This window comes from Pteropus alecto, unplaced genomic scaffold (genome assembly GCF_000325575.1).
Source record: "Pteropus alecto unplaced genomic scaffold, ASM32557v1 scaffold79, whole genome shotgun sequence".
Taxonomy (NCBI): domain Eukaryota; kingdom Metazoa; phylum Chordata; class Mammalia; order Chiroptera; family Pteropodidae; genus Pteropus; species Pteropus alecto.
In genome coordinates this window covers 15,957,158-15,969,158 of record NW_006494612.1, presented here as the reverse complement: position 1 = coordinate 15,969,158, position 12,001 = coordinate 15,957,158, and the positions used below count along the sequence as shown (strand labels likewise).

The following is a 12,001-nucleotide window of genomic DNA, read 5'->3' as shown; positions in this document are numbered from 1 at the left end:
TTGCTTCTTCTCTTATAATGACACTTATTTATTTAATATTTAAGTATTTGCCTTTGCCTTCCTTTCTGCTTCATTCTAAAATTCGTCCTTTAAATCTGTAAAATGCCTCAGGCTTATTTATTTATTTATTTGTAATCAGGAAAACACTTCAACATTAAATGAATAAATAAATGAATATTGAAGTAGATAAACTACTTTGCCTTAGCAAGTGTGTAGTGAAGACCTAGAAAAAAGAAACAATTATTTATCTCATAGAGGAAAGCTTCACGAGGCATCTTTGAAGATGTTTTTCATGCACAAGAAAGGGAGCAATACACTAATATAGATTTTTTTTTAACACAAAACTTCAGAAAATGACCTTGGGTATTTATCAGAAATACTCAAGAATAGATTGGGACTTTTTAGACAATTCATTAAAAATAACTTTTCATCTATCTGAGACTACTTAAATGTGATTCCATATGGAAAAGAAGATAGACTAGATGGGTTACATAAAAATAATGTTTAAAAGTGAAAATATAATTAACATGTGACTTTTTATTTTTGGAAAAATAAAAAATATACATATAACATGAGATTTCAAAATGTTGCAATGATAAAAGTTTTGGCTATACCATACCATTATGTCACATTTGAAGGAATTTTTAATGGAACATTTAAAGAAAAAAAATTGTAACCAAAACACAATAGCAAATCAAATTTATGATTCTTTTTCTTTTTATTTTCTCTATTGTTTGCTTGAGGACTAGTGTTCTAATTGATTATAAGTAAGAATTGGCAGCTCAGATTCAATGTACATCAAAACCAGAATCAATTTTAGGGTTACAGATAAATGATTCAAGAAATAGTTTGGGGGAGCTCTTTTGACATTGCAACTCTAATTAATCAGGTGGAATTTAATAGAGCCTGTATTAAGCAGAAACTGAGATAAAAATTTCTTTTTCTCTGTATACAGAACATTTGCTTGTTTGCCCTAGCTCTTTTTAAAGGGAGAAATCACTCAGAGTGTATTTACTATGCCTGGAAGTGTAGCAAAATAGTAATATACGTTTATGGATCAAAGATGAATTCACAGCAAAATGTACTGTATTGGGGTGCTAGTCAGAGAAGCCTGTGTTGCTTGTCACTTAATATATGTGGATTCTCACATACAACCCCACTCACCTATGCTACTGATGTTATCCAAAGTTCAGTTTTAATCAAGGGCATTTCCAGCCAGGCACGACTTACTTGCCTGACTCCCCCGCCCCCTTCTCCTTCCCTGGGATTGACTAGGGTTCAGAAGTTAATAAGAATTAACTTCTTGAAATAACTTACTTACATTTCCATAACTTTCTGGTAAATCATAAAGAGTTAGTTCTATGATACCTGCTAGGGTGGCTCCAGGCCTCTGCAGGCTGGGACTAGATTGAGCAGTTTGGCAGTGGCTGCTCCTGCAGAGACAGGCAAACTGAGAGGTGGGTGACTGTGTGGCTGAGTTACCTAAAAATGGAAGAGTGAGCAACCACCTCTATTTAGAAGAACTAATGTTTACTGAGAGTCCCCGCTGTGTGGCATTGCTGCATCCTTACAAATGCCTTTGTGAGCCAAAGAGAATGCAGTTTGCTACTTGAAATTTTAAAAAATTAGCCTAAGATAAAAAAGTTGTAAAAATATTATGATATTTTCAGGATCTTGTGATTTTTGTAGTATGAATCGTTTTTTTTAAATTCGCAGTTTGTTTTGACTCTGTTATAGTCTAAATTTTCTGAATGTAAGAGCAATATGTAAACATGTCTTTTATAATCAATGAATTAATAGTAAAAGGAGAAAGAATGAGTCTGTTGTGTATTCTTTTGTTTCCCATGTTGACTTTACAAATTTTTTCAGTCTTAGCGTTATATTTCACATATCACAATAAAATAGTTTAAATAAACTTTTGTTCATTTAACTTAGTATTGTTTGTTATAGGATAAAAATAGCAAAACCAAAACCAAGCAAGCGTCATTATTTTGATAAAATTAAATAACTTAAACATCTGGTTTTGGTGATGGTGATAAAAAATCTATTGATTTGTTAAATAAACCTTTTTACTTTTTATACAGATATAAAGTCAATAATAAAATAATTTTTTAAAAAAGATATCATATACAGCTTAAATTCATCTTGATTCAAATCAAACATATTTTTCTAGGCCTAGGAGTCTATGAAAAAATTCTGAATGCATTTTAATAAAAACTAGTCTCTTTATCTTATGGTAACTAAGGTCTCACAAGACATCTCCTGTCAGAATAGTGAAGGAATAGTTTAATTCCTCTTATTGCATCAGAATTAATATAATTTCTAGAAGCCCACACGGCCCTGCAATTAAGTATTTTATTATCAGTATTTAATATAAAATCTTAGAAGGAACCACTGGGATGTAGAACCAAAGAATATATATTGACGAAAACTAAAATTAAATTGTTTGTTTATTTATAGTATCTAAGAAGTCTTTTAAACACTAGATGGCACTAAAAATATATCATGATAAATTCTATTTTCATCAGGATAAAGCAATAATAATTTTATGACTTCACAAGATGGTGCATTTTTTGTTTACAATTTTTAAACATTTAAAACAGTTTGTGAGTGGTACTAGCACAATTGATTGTTGAAGTAAGTAATAAGATTACCAAACTTTAGAAATAGAAATACATAATTCATAATTAAAATCACTGAAATTGTTATTTCAGTGACCAACAGATATTCCCTTACAGAAGGCTTCTTTATTATCTGAGGTTGCCCCCTTTAAGTTCACTAAGAAGTACGTTGCAAAAGCAAATAATGAATAGCTTCTTGAACGTTTGATAATCTGATTGAGACATGAATCAGTTGAACACATTGATAAAGCATTTAAATTCTTGACAGATAATACTTCCCCCTGCAAAGATAACATAAGACTAATGGTATGCCAATACCTGATGACATCAGTGACTCGTGATTGATTTGTCTTTGATCCAAGGAATATTAACAATTAGTCACTGCACAGAATACTTTGAAATGCCCTGACATCTCCCAATTTAAAGAGTTTTCTAAATTTGATAGCAGTCCTATAAATTTACTCATCATCAATAATATTTTGTGAAACTGAAAGAAACTTTTGTATACTATTGATAATAAACAAATTTTGATTAGTTGTGCTAGAAGAAAGGCTAAGTTATTCTCATCATATGAAGATGCGATTGAAGAGTGTGATCAGTCAACAGGGAGAGGTGAGTCAGAGAATAACATAATCCAAGTGCTCCCATAGTTTCTGGCTCTTGTGATATTTGTAGTATTTGTCTGCTTCTAAAAGTTTCTAATTTTTTCTGACTTCTTTTCTCATTCCGAATACATATTAATTTCATGTGTAGATTTTGTATTTTTTTCCTTAAATAAGGCTCCAAAAGTTCATATAAACTTCAGACTGCTCAAATCCGGACCTGGATCCACCTTGCTTCAACCTCTTTTAATTCCTGCCAATGCCTTGTGTCCTACTTTGGGCACTTCATGAGAAGGCAGGGATTTTTGGAAGGGACAATAATGGTACGAAAAATAGAAGGAAACAAGAAAAGAGGAAGAGCAAACATAAGATGTACTGACTCCATAAAAGAAGTCATAGGCTTGTGTCTACAGGAGCTGAGCAGGACTGTTAAAGAACGGGCCTTGAGGACATCACCATTCATAGGGTCGCCAAGAGCCAGAGCCAACTCAATGGCATGAAATACACAATGCCTTGCTCCTACTGAACTCCCTGACTTTATCTATGTTCAGCCCTTAATCTTGTATTCCTATAAAAAGTAATTATTCATTTTTATTCCATAGTTTATACTTAAAAAAAAAAAAAACTATTGTACTTTTGTTTATGTTGTTCTCTTTGTTTTTTATGGCCCTTCTAATTTCTACTTGCCTAGATCTGCATAACCTGGTTTATATATCATTTCCTTCACAAAAAGGATTCTGATCTCTCTCCCAAACCTCCACATTTCCTTAAGCCAGTCAAGAGTAATTTCCTCCTCATCTAGAAAAATGTATCTTTATTTTTTCTATGACAGACTTCCTTGGTTACCTTCTATTATATATATTTATGAATATGTGTTATTTTCCCTATTGGGCTGTTGACTTCCTGATGAAAGAGTCTAAATCTTACCCATATTTGCATTCCATATTGTATCTAGCACAGTGTGATATGTCATAGGTAACCTACAAATAAATGTAAAATAAATTAATGAATGTATAAGCATTGTTTGATCTGAGGGTCACAGTGTATGTTTTGCTCTGCCTGTTTATTTGAACTCTTTAATATGTTGGGCTTAGGAATATACTTATATTTAAAATAAAATATGCAACAACCAGAGACTCTTGGAGAAAATAAAAGAGGGTGTTTCTTCTATGTTTACAAGAAATCATGAGTCTATCTCAGCATAGACAATATTACAAGGTCACAGTTCCCTCTTCTAGCATATTTTTCATCTATATCAAGAGTCAGCAAAACACAGCTCATGGTCTAAACCCAGTGAGCTGCCTGTTTTTATAAATAAAGTGTTATTGAAAAACAGCTATACCTATTCATTTTTACCATGTCTATGGTAGTTTTTAAGCTACAATAGCAAAGTGGAGTAGTTGCGATAGAGACTGAGGGAGCAAGCCTGAAATCTTTACTATCTCTAGTCTTTTAAAAAATGTGTCGCTGACTCCTTGTCTAAATCTTGGTGGTAGTTCAGTAGCCAGATGATTGGAAAGGAGTGTCCAAAATCCTTTTCTTTTTAAAAATAAGTAGGGAATGAGAAAACTACTAAAATTTCTGTTTTGGAGCTATCACTTTTTCAGTGTCTGAGAGGTTAGTGTTCTCTTGGAGCATTAGATAGCAGAGCTATTCCACAGGAAGAAGAAAAGGAGGTAGGGTACTTTAGCAAATTTTTTCTCTTTGTTCTGGTTTGGTTTGGAATCAGGATTAACTTCTCTTAATGGAATTGATGTAAACCCTGAAATAATTCAATTGATTTTACTTAGCTCTATTGCAAAGGAATAAAGTTGCTTCATCTCCCTTAAAAGAGGTGATGTATTAATAGTGAAACCATTAGTACATTAACATAATATGTACCATTTCCTATAATGTTAATGAACTAGTGTGTTATAAATTTATGTGTATTTGTAAATGCAATAGAAAGTTGACACCAGATTATAGTATAGTATGTATATATACATATATATACACACACATATGTATACATATATATATCTTTTATATATATATCTTAATATATATATATATATATCTTAATACTCTAAAAATTGGCTCCCAAACATTAAATTGAAAAACTCAACTTAAAACACTTTCTTTGCTTCTTTGATATTGCAGCTTGGTTATCTCCATCCACTTCATGGATGGTCCCTACCTATGTCCCATTTCTTCCCTTCTTCTTTGCTCCTAAAACTATATTGCAGGGCCCATGGCTGGTCTTATGTTTTTCTCATTGCTCTGATTTCTAGAGAGCTTTTTGTTTCATGATTTCATCCTGTATCCCTATGTAAATAATCTTCAACTTCTCATCTCTACTATGTATTTTGCCTTAGTTTCAGTTCCACCACTTTAAACACCTGCTAGGATGTATCAACTCAACTTCTTTGCCACTTAGGAATCTCCTAATTTGGCCATTTCCTTAGTAACTAAAGCTCAAAGTGTTATCTCAGTCCCGACTCTGCCTTCCTTCTTCCGTACCATCTCATCATCGCCCACAGTGAAACGAAGTTATCCCCTTCTGTTCTAATCTCTTTGCCAGCATCTGTGTGGTACTGAGTATTTTAACTAGTTTCCCTGACTCTGTCTCTATCCATCTTATTTTTCAAATTATATTAAATTTACTTATTTAACATTTGAAGGGAAATAAAGTTTTCAGAACATGCATTCTCTTTTTTAATGTTATTTATAATTAAATCAAGAGGAATAATTTAATGATACAGGGTTTGTTTATTCATTTAACAAATATTTCATTTATCACCAATGATATGCCAGGCCTCTGTTCTAGGCTTTGGAGATAAAGTAATAAACAACACAAATAAAGATCTCTGCCCTAAAGCAGTTTATATTCTATATGAGGGAATAGATAAGAAACAAGATGAAAAGACTTATAATGTTAGTTACATGTGCTAAAGAAAAAAATGAATATGGTAAGAAGATATGAAATGTTGAAGGAAGATTTCACTGAAATGACTTTTGTATAAAGTTATGAAGAAAGTATAAAAGACAGCCATGTGGGTATATGGAAGAAGAGCATTCTAGGCAGAAAACACAATAATTAATGAGAGAAGATGCCCGACATATTTAAGGAATAACAAAGAGGCCAGTGTGACCGGAAAGGAGAGGATTAAGGGATGAGGTCATAGTAAAAGAAACTCCCTTTGTCTTTTAGCTGTCAGGCCACTAATGATGGCTGTGACAGGGCAGGACACTGGCTCCAGCCATCAGAAAGAAGCCCTCCCTTATGATCTATCTGGAAGCCAAGGGAGGAAAGCTCAAAATTTGTAAAGGTTAAAGATTTTACTCCTTGCTTTATATATCCATTCCTGGGCAGCAAACTATGGGTATGGAGGTATTATTCTTAAAACCTGTTCTTACCGACTCTCATTTTTAACAAAAACACACATGTACACCCTTTTGTTCACGGTAGGCCTAGCCCAATTCAGTGAAGGATGGGTCTGGTATGCAAAGAGAGTGCTGTGCCCTGGGGTTAGAGGTCTAGAACAGGAAACCTTCATTGCATATTAGACAGCTCTCACCCAGTTTTGGCTTCCTCTTGCTGCCTTTTACCTGGCCCTCCCTCTCCTAACCTCTCTGCACCATCTTATCCTGTTCAGACCAATTCCCAATCTTTTAGTAGAAGATCAAGTCATGGGGCAACCCTGTTAAAACCTAGTCTCACATGAAACTTTTAAGGTGAAGGGGTTTCAAGAGTATACTATGGCAGAAAAACCAGCTCTAACTGGCAAATACGAGGTAGTTCAACAGGCTATGCACTCCAAATAGATGTTCTCTTCAGTAATAAAACAACAACAAAAAGTATTTCTGCTATATCGACGTGGAGCTGCAGCCTGCTTATCCCTAAGATTGCTCATGTACCCGAGAACAAAGTATGGAAATGAGGATCTTAGATTTAAAAAATATAAATCCAGAATATTTATGCTAAGAAAAAATTAAAATACACAAGATATGCCATTCATACACAGCTAGTGCAGTTGACATTCTGAGAAAGTGGGACCCAAGGTGCAGTTATCCAAAGCAGCAAATAAAAAAATCACATTGGCCCAGAATGCAATATGGTGGGAGTGAGCTTAGAAGCGGCAGGTCTGCAGCTTTTATGTCAACTACCCCTTTCTCCTATCAACCCAACCCAATTTTGGGGACAGTTCCCGGCACCTTATCTGAAGAGTGGGTTATGAGGAGACAAGATGTGTAAACACCCTGCCTTATTCCTGAGAGATTTCCTTCTACAGAATGTAGTGGCTTGTGGGTTGGACCCATCAATCTTGTGTCATGCTTAATCTTTTCACTCTAATGTGGGAAATATTATTATGTATCCTTCTTTAAAAGGAAAACAACTTTCCTATCCAGGCCACTTTTGAAAGCTGGAGATTCTGGGGATGGAGACTCTGGTAGAGCATGCAGGCTCTGGAGGGATTTTCCCCAAAGCCCTCATGTGTATTTGCACAGAGCATGGTTAGAGTTCGTTTGCTACACTCAACACCAAGAGGAACAAGGCAGTGATGATGTGAACCTGGCCTGAGATACATGGCAGTGCCATCTGCCCCCTACCTACCCTATCCACACTTTCTCCCCTCTGCCAATTGGTGCCTTCCCCTTGAAATTTCCCGATGGCAAAAGAATTGCCCCTCCCTCTCTCCCTCCCTCCCTCACCCCACTGTAGCTCAGTTCTGGGCCTCTGAAAGCAGGCAGGGCTGTGGATCTCTTTTTCCTCCTCTGAAAGTAGGCTGACTTTCTCTGAGAGCTGGAGGCCTAATACTTGAAATAAGGAATATTTCTTTTCATTTTCAGTTTTAAGCTCCCTTGTTGTAAATCTTCTAGGACTGGTTAGATGACACATGCTTGTGTCAAGTTCTTTAGCACTATACAACTAGAACCAGGACAGGAGTTTCCGATTATTTGACTATTTTGAAACTAAGAAAATACAATGCAAAACGATAGAAAACCTTTGCATAATTGCAAATTATTTTGTCATCTCTCCTGCTCTCTCCTTTTGTAGTAGGCTTAGAAGAGAGAGGTTAAGATGGAATAGAAGAAAAAATGAGAATAAATGAGTTTTTCATTTTCTGCATTTGATCACTTTGTCTTTAACCATACCAGATTATGAATAATTTGTTTGTTTTATTTTTTTCATAGTATAAGTGCCTATCATCATCAGAGGTATTTTCTTTTTCCTCACTAAGATTATTCAGTCTTATTGGCCTAGCATAAGAAATAAATCATTGAAATTTATACTATTTGTTTTTAACCATAAGTGATTCCAATCAGCACTCATATCTGTCACATTCTCTGCATATTTAGCATGCAATATTAATTATTTATGTTCACTGAAGCAGATATTTCAGTCTTAAAACTCCTTGGTAATCCTTTAGAATTTATAATACATAGTAGATCCTCAACACATATGAGTTGATTTATACAGCTGTGAAAGATAAAATAGGTACAAGTTGATTCATAATCCCAGTTAAAAATTTTTGAGATCAGTTCAACTACATATGGATACATTAATGAACATTTAGAAGTAAAATTTCTGGTGAATTATGTGAGAAAATTCTAGCAGAAAAATTATTTCTGAAAAGTGAGTAGTTATTTATGCAATGAGAAATTTACAAAGAATAGTGATATATTTCAAAGCTTGTCTTTATAAGATCTGAACTATCCAGCATTTTCTAAAGTCTGAGAAAAAAATATAGTTATACATTCTTTTTTTGGAACCAATATGGTGTTTGACTACAATCTTTATTGCAATTACATACATACATACTCTCCAGAGACCCTTGGTTATCAATTTCTTCTTACTGATGAAGATAGAGCAGTTCTTGTCTCCTTTGTTCACCACGATTTATATATATATATCATCTGTCAGTAACTACATTCCTCTTCTGTGTGTCCTATTTTAGAAAGTACTCGCGTATGATTTTCTTTGCCTTTTTTTCTGGATGTAAATGTTTCCCTTTCTGACACAGTGTATCAAAGATGGGGTTTACTTTGAAATATTAAGAAACAAGTGAAAACCCACATAGAGATTTTTTTTAAAAGAAATATTTAACACTCTGTTTGGAGTGATAAGCAGCAATTCTGTCTAGACTGACAACAAAGTAATTGTCAATATGTTTAAATTGCTGGAGAGTGCACTTAGAACAGACACAAGTAACAATTTCTTTGTAGTGAGTATTGTTGGGTGACGTAAGTGGTAGGTTGGCCTCAGAATAGATTTTTATTAAAAATCTTATGTGTTTTAATAAGATCTGAATTATCGTAAACAAATGTATATTTTTCATATTTTGAAAATAAAAAAAAACAAATCCAAAAATTCCCACCAAAAAGTTCTTTTTTAAAAGGCTTCAGTTCTTTCCAGAGCTGATGATAGCTAACGGATGTGGAATAGATTTTACTGAAGACTGTGAGTGCTGCTATGGAAAGATCTTCACAGTATCTTGCTAAGTAAAAAAAAAAAAAAAAAAGCATAGTGCACCCACAAAATGAATAAATACGGCTGCCTTCAAAAAGAGAAATAGGGCGTTAAAGGACAGGGATATGAGAGAGAGCTTTTTGATTTTGAACCAAGTACATATGTTACCTATTATGAAATGAATAAAAATAATAAAGTTTAAAGAACACTTTGTGACTAAAAATATGTACGCACAAAACCTTTGAAATATCAAATGTTTGCCAATAGGGGATTAGTTAGATAAACCATGGAGCTCCATAGGATGAACTAACTATACTCTGCATCTTGTAAGAAGTATGAGGTAGAGAGATATAGATACATTAGTAAGTAAACAAAAGCAAAGTGCAGTATGTGCAGTTAGTTTCATTTTTAAAGATCACAAAAAGAACATAATGTTCATGTGCCATTCTATATGCCAGTGTTCCTTTCTGGAATGACTCGCATGAAATGATGAATAGGGATTATCCTTAGGGAGGAGAAATATGTGAATGAATGGGTGGATGACTTTTAGCTGTCATTTTATACATTTATGTAGTATTTACATTTTTAATGTGTGCATATATTATTTTAGTTAATGAATACTTAAAAGTCAATTTATATTATGCTTTTGTGAAAAATGCTCAATATCATATTTCATATTTTCCTAAATTGATATGAATCCAAATGGATGAGTTATATATTAAAGGAAACTGTAAAAATTTCACAAGTGGATAGATGGCAGCTAATCCATTCTAAAGACTTACTTTTCCTTTTTTCAGTCACACTCAGTCTTTAGAAATGATTTACTAAAAATGAGTTGGATTTTACAAATTATTAACAATAATATGATGCAGCAGAAATAGCAGTGGTCTGAGAATTTCACTGTGGCTCTTCCACTGTAGACCTTCGACCTAAGACACAGCAACTTCCTTTGTTAAAAGAAGGAGGCAACTAGTTCATCTTTAAGATCTCGTCCTACCTTAGAATTCCTGGCTTCTCCTATTGCTAGAAAGCAGAGAATTTGATGTTAGTTTAAGTGGTTCTGGGAACTCTTTAAAGATTTTTTTAATGCCCTACATGATATTATTTATCAGCAATAAGGAATGCTGACTCTCAGCAGAAATATCTTACACCAGGGTGTGTGAAGCAGTACCTAGGTAGACTTAGGTGAGTATGGTTGGTAGAATAATGACCCTCTGAAGATGTCCATGTGTTAATTTCTGAAACCTGTGAATATATTACCTTACATAACAAAGGGACTTTTGTAGTCCCTTTTGCAGACATGATTACGGGTTTTGAAATGGGAAGAGTTTCCTGGATTATCCAACATAATCACAGAGTACTTATAAGAGGGAAGCAGGAGGGTCAGTGTCAGAGAGGGAGACGTGAGGATGAAAGAGTCGGAGAGAGATTTGCAGATGTTACACTTCTGACTTTGAAGACGAACAAAAGGGCCTCTAGCCAGGTACAGCAGGCAGCCTCTAGAATCTGGAAAACGCAAAGAAATATTCTCCTGAGCCTCTAGAAGGAACAAAATTCTGCAGACACCCCGGTTTTAGCCCAGTGAAACCCATTGTGGACTTCCGATCTTCAGAAAGGTATCTTAATAAGTTTATGCTGTTTTCAATCACCAAGTTGTGGTAATTTGTTACAGCAGTAATAGGAAACTAATGCAGTGATTTATATCTAGAATTGAAATTCGAGGGGCATATCAATTTTATGTGTTTCCATCTCCCTTAATACAAATAGAAATTCTCAGCCAAAGCAAGGCTGAAGAAAACTTGTGACTGCTCACTAACAATCAGTAATACATAGAAAATGCTATCCATTTTTATAGACAAAACATAAGAAAAGATAAATTCGTAAGTATGGTTTTTTTTTTAGAAAAAATATATTTTTTTTTCTTCAGATGCCTGGCTTTTAATTGTAAATGTACACTACTTAAAAAGGAGAAATTGCCAGTAGATATTTGATAAGACCAAGAATGAGGGGATACCATTACGTTTGGCATGAATGGTATAAAAACCTGTAGAAAATTGCTTCAGTTTTCATCTGGCCTTCTAATGAAAACAGTCCTTTAAGAAGATGTGACTTTTTGTAGTAATATTAAATCCTGTCTGTAAGAATGAATGACACTGGCAAAGAATACAGAATGTCCATCCACATCCCTTTTTACTCTGGCTCCGCACTTCTCTATTAGTTTTAGTTTTAAATGTCAGATACCATCAAAGTGAGACTTATAAAGAAGAGAATTTGTAAACATAATATATTATAATTGTCTTGTTTTCCTTCAGAATTGACCATGTTTA

General features: G+C 34.1%; 1 protein-coding gene across 1 annotated transcript in view; it reads right to left on the bottom strand.

Moving 5' to 3' along the window:
* The window catches only part of RNF217 (ring finger protein 217), a 192,465-nt gene that overhangs the window by 175,431 nt on the left and 5,033 nt on the right, over window positions 1–12,001 (bottom strand). The gene's annotated exons all lie outside the window — the stretch shown is intronic.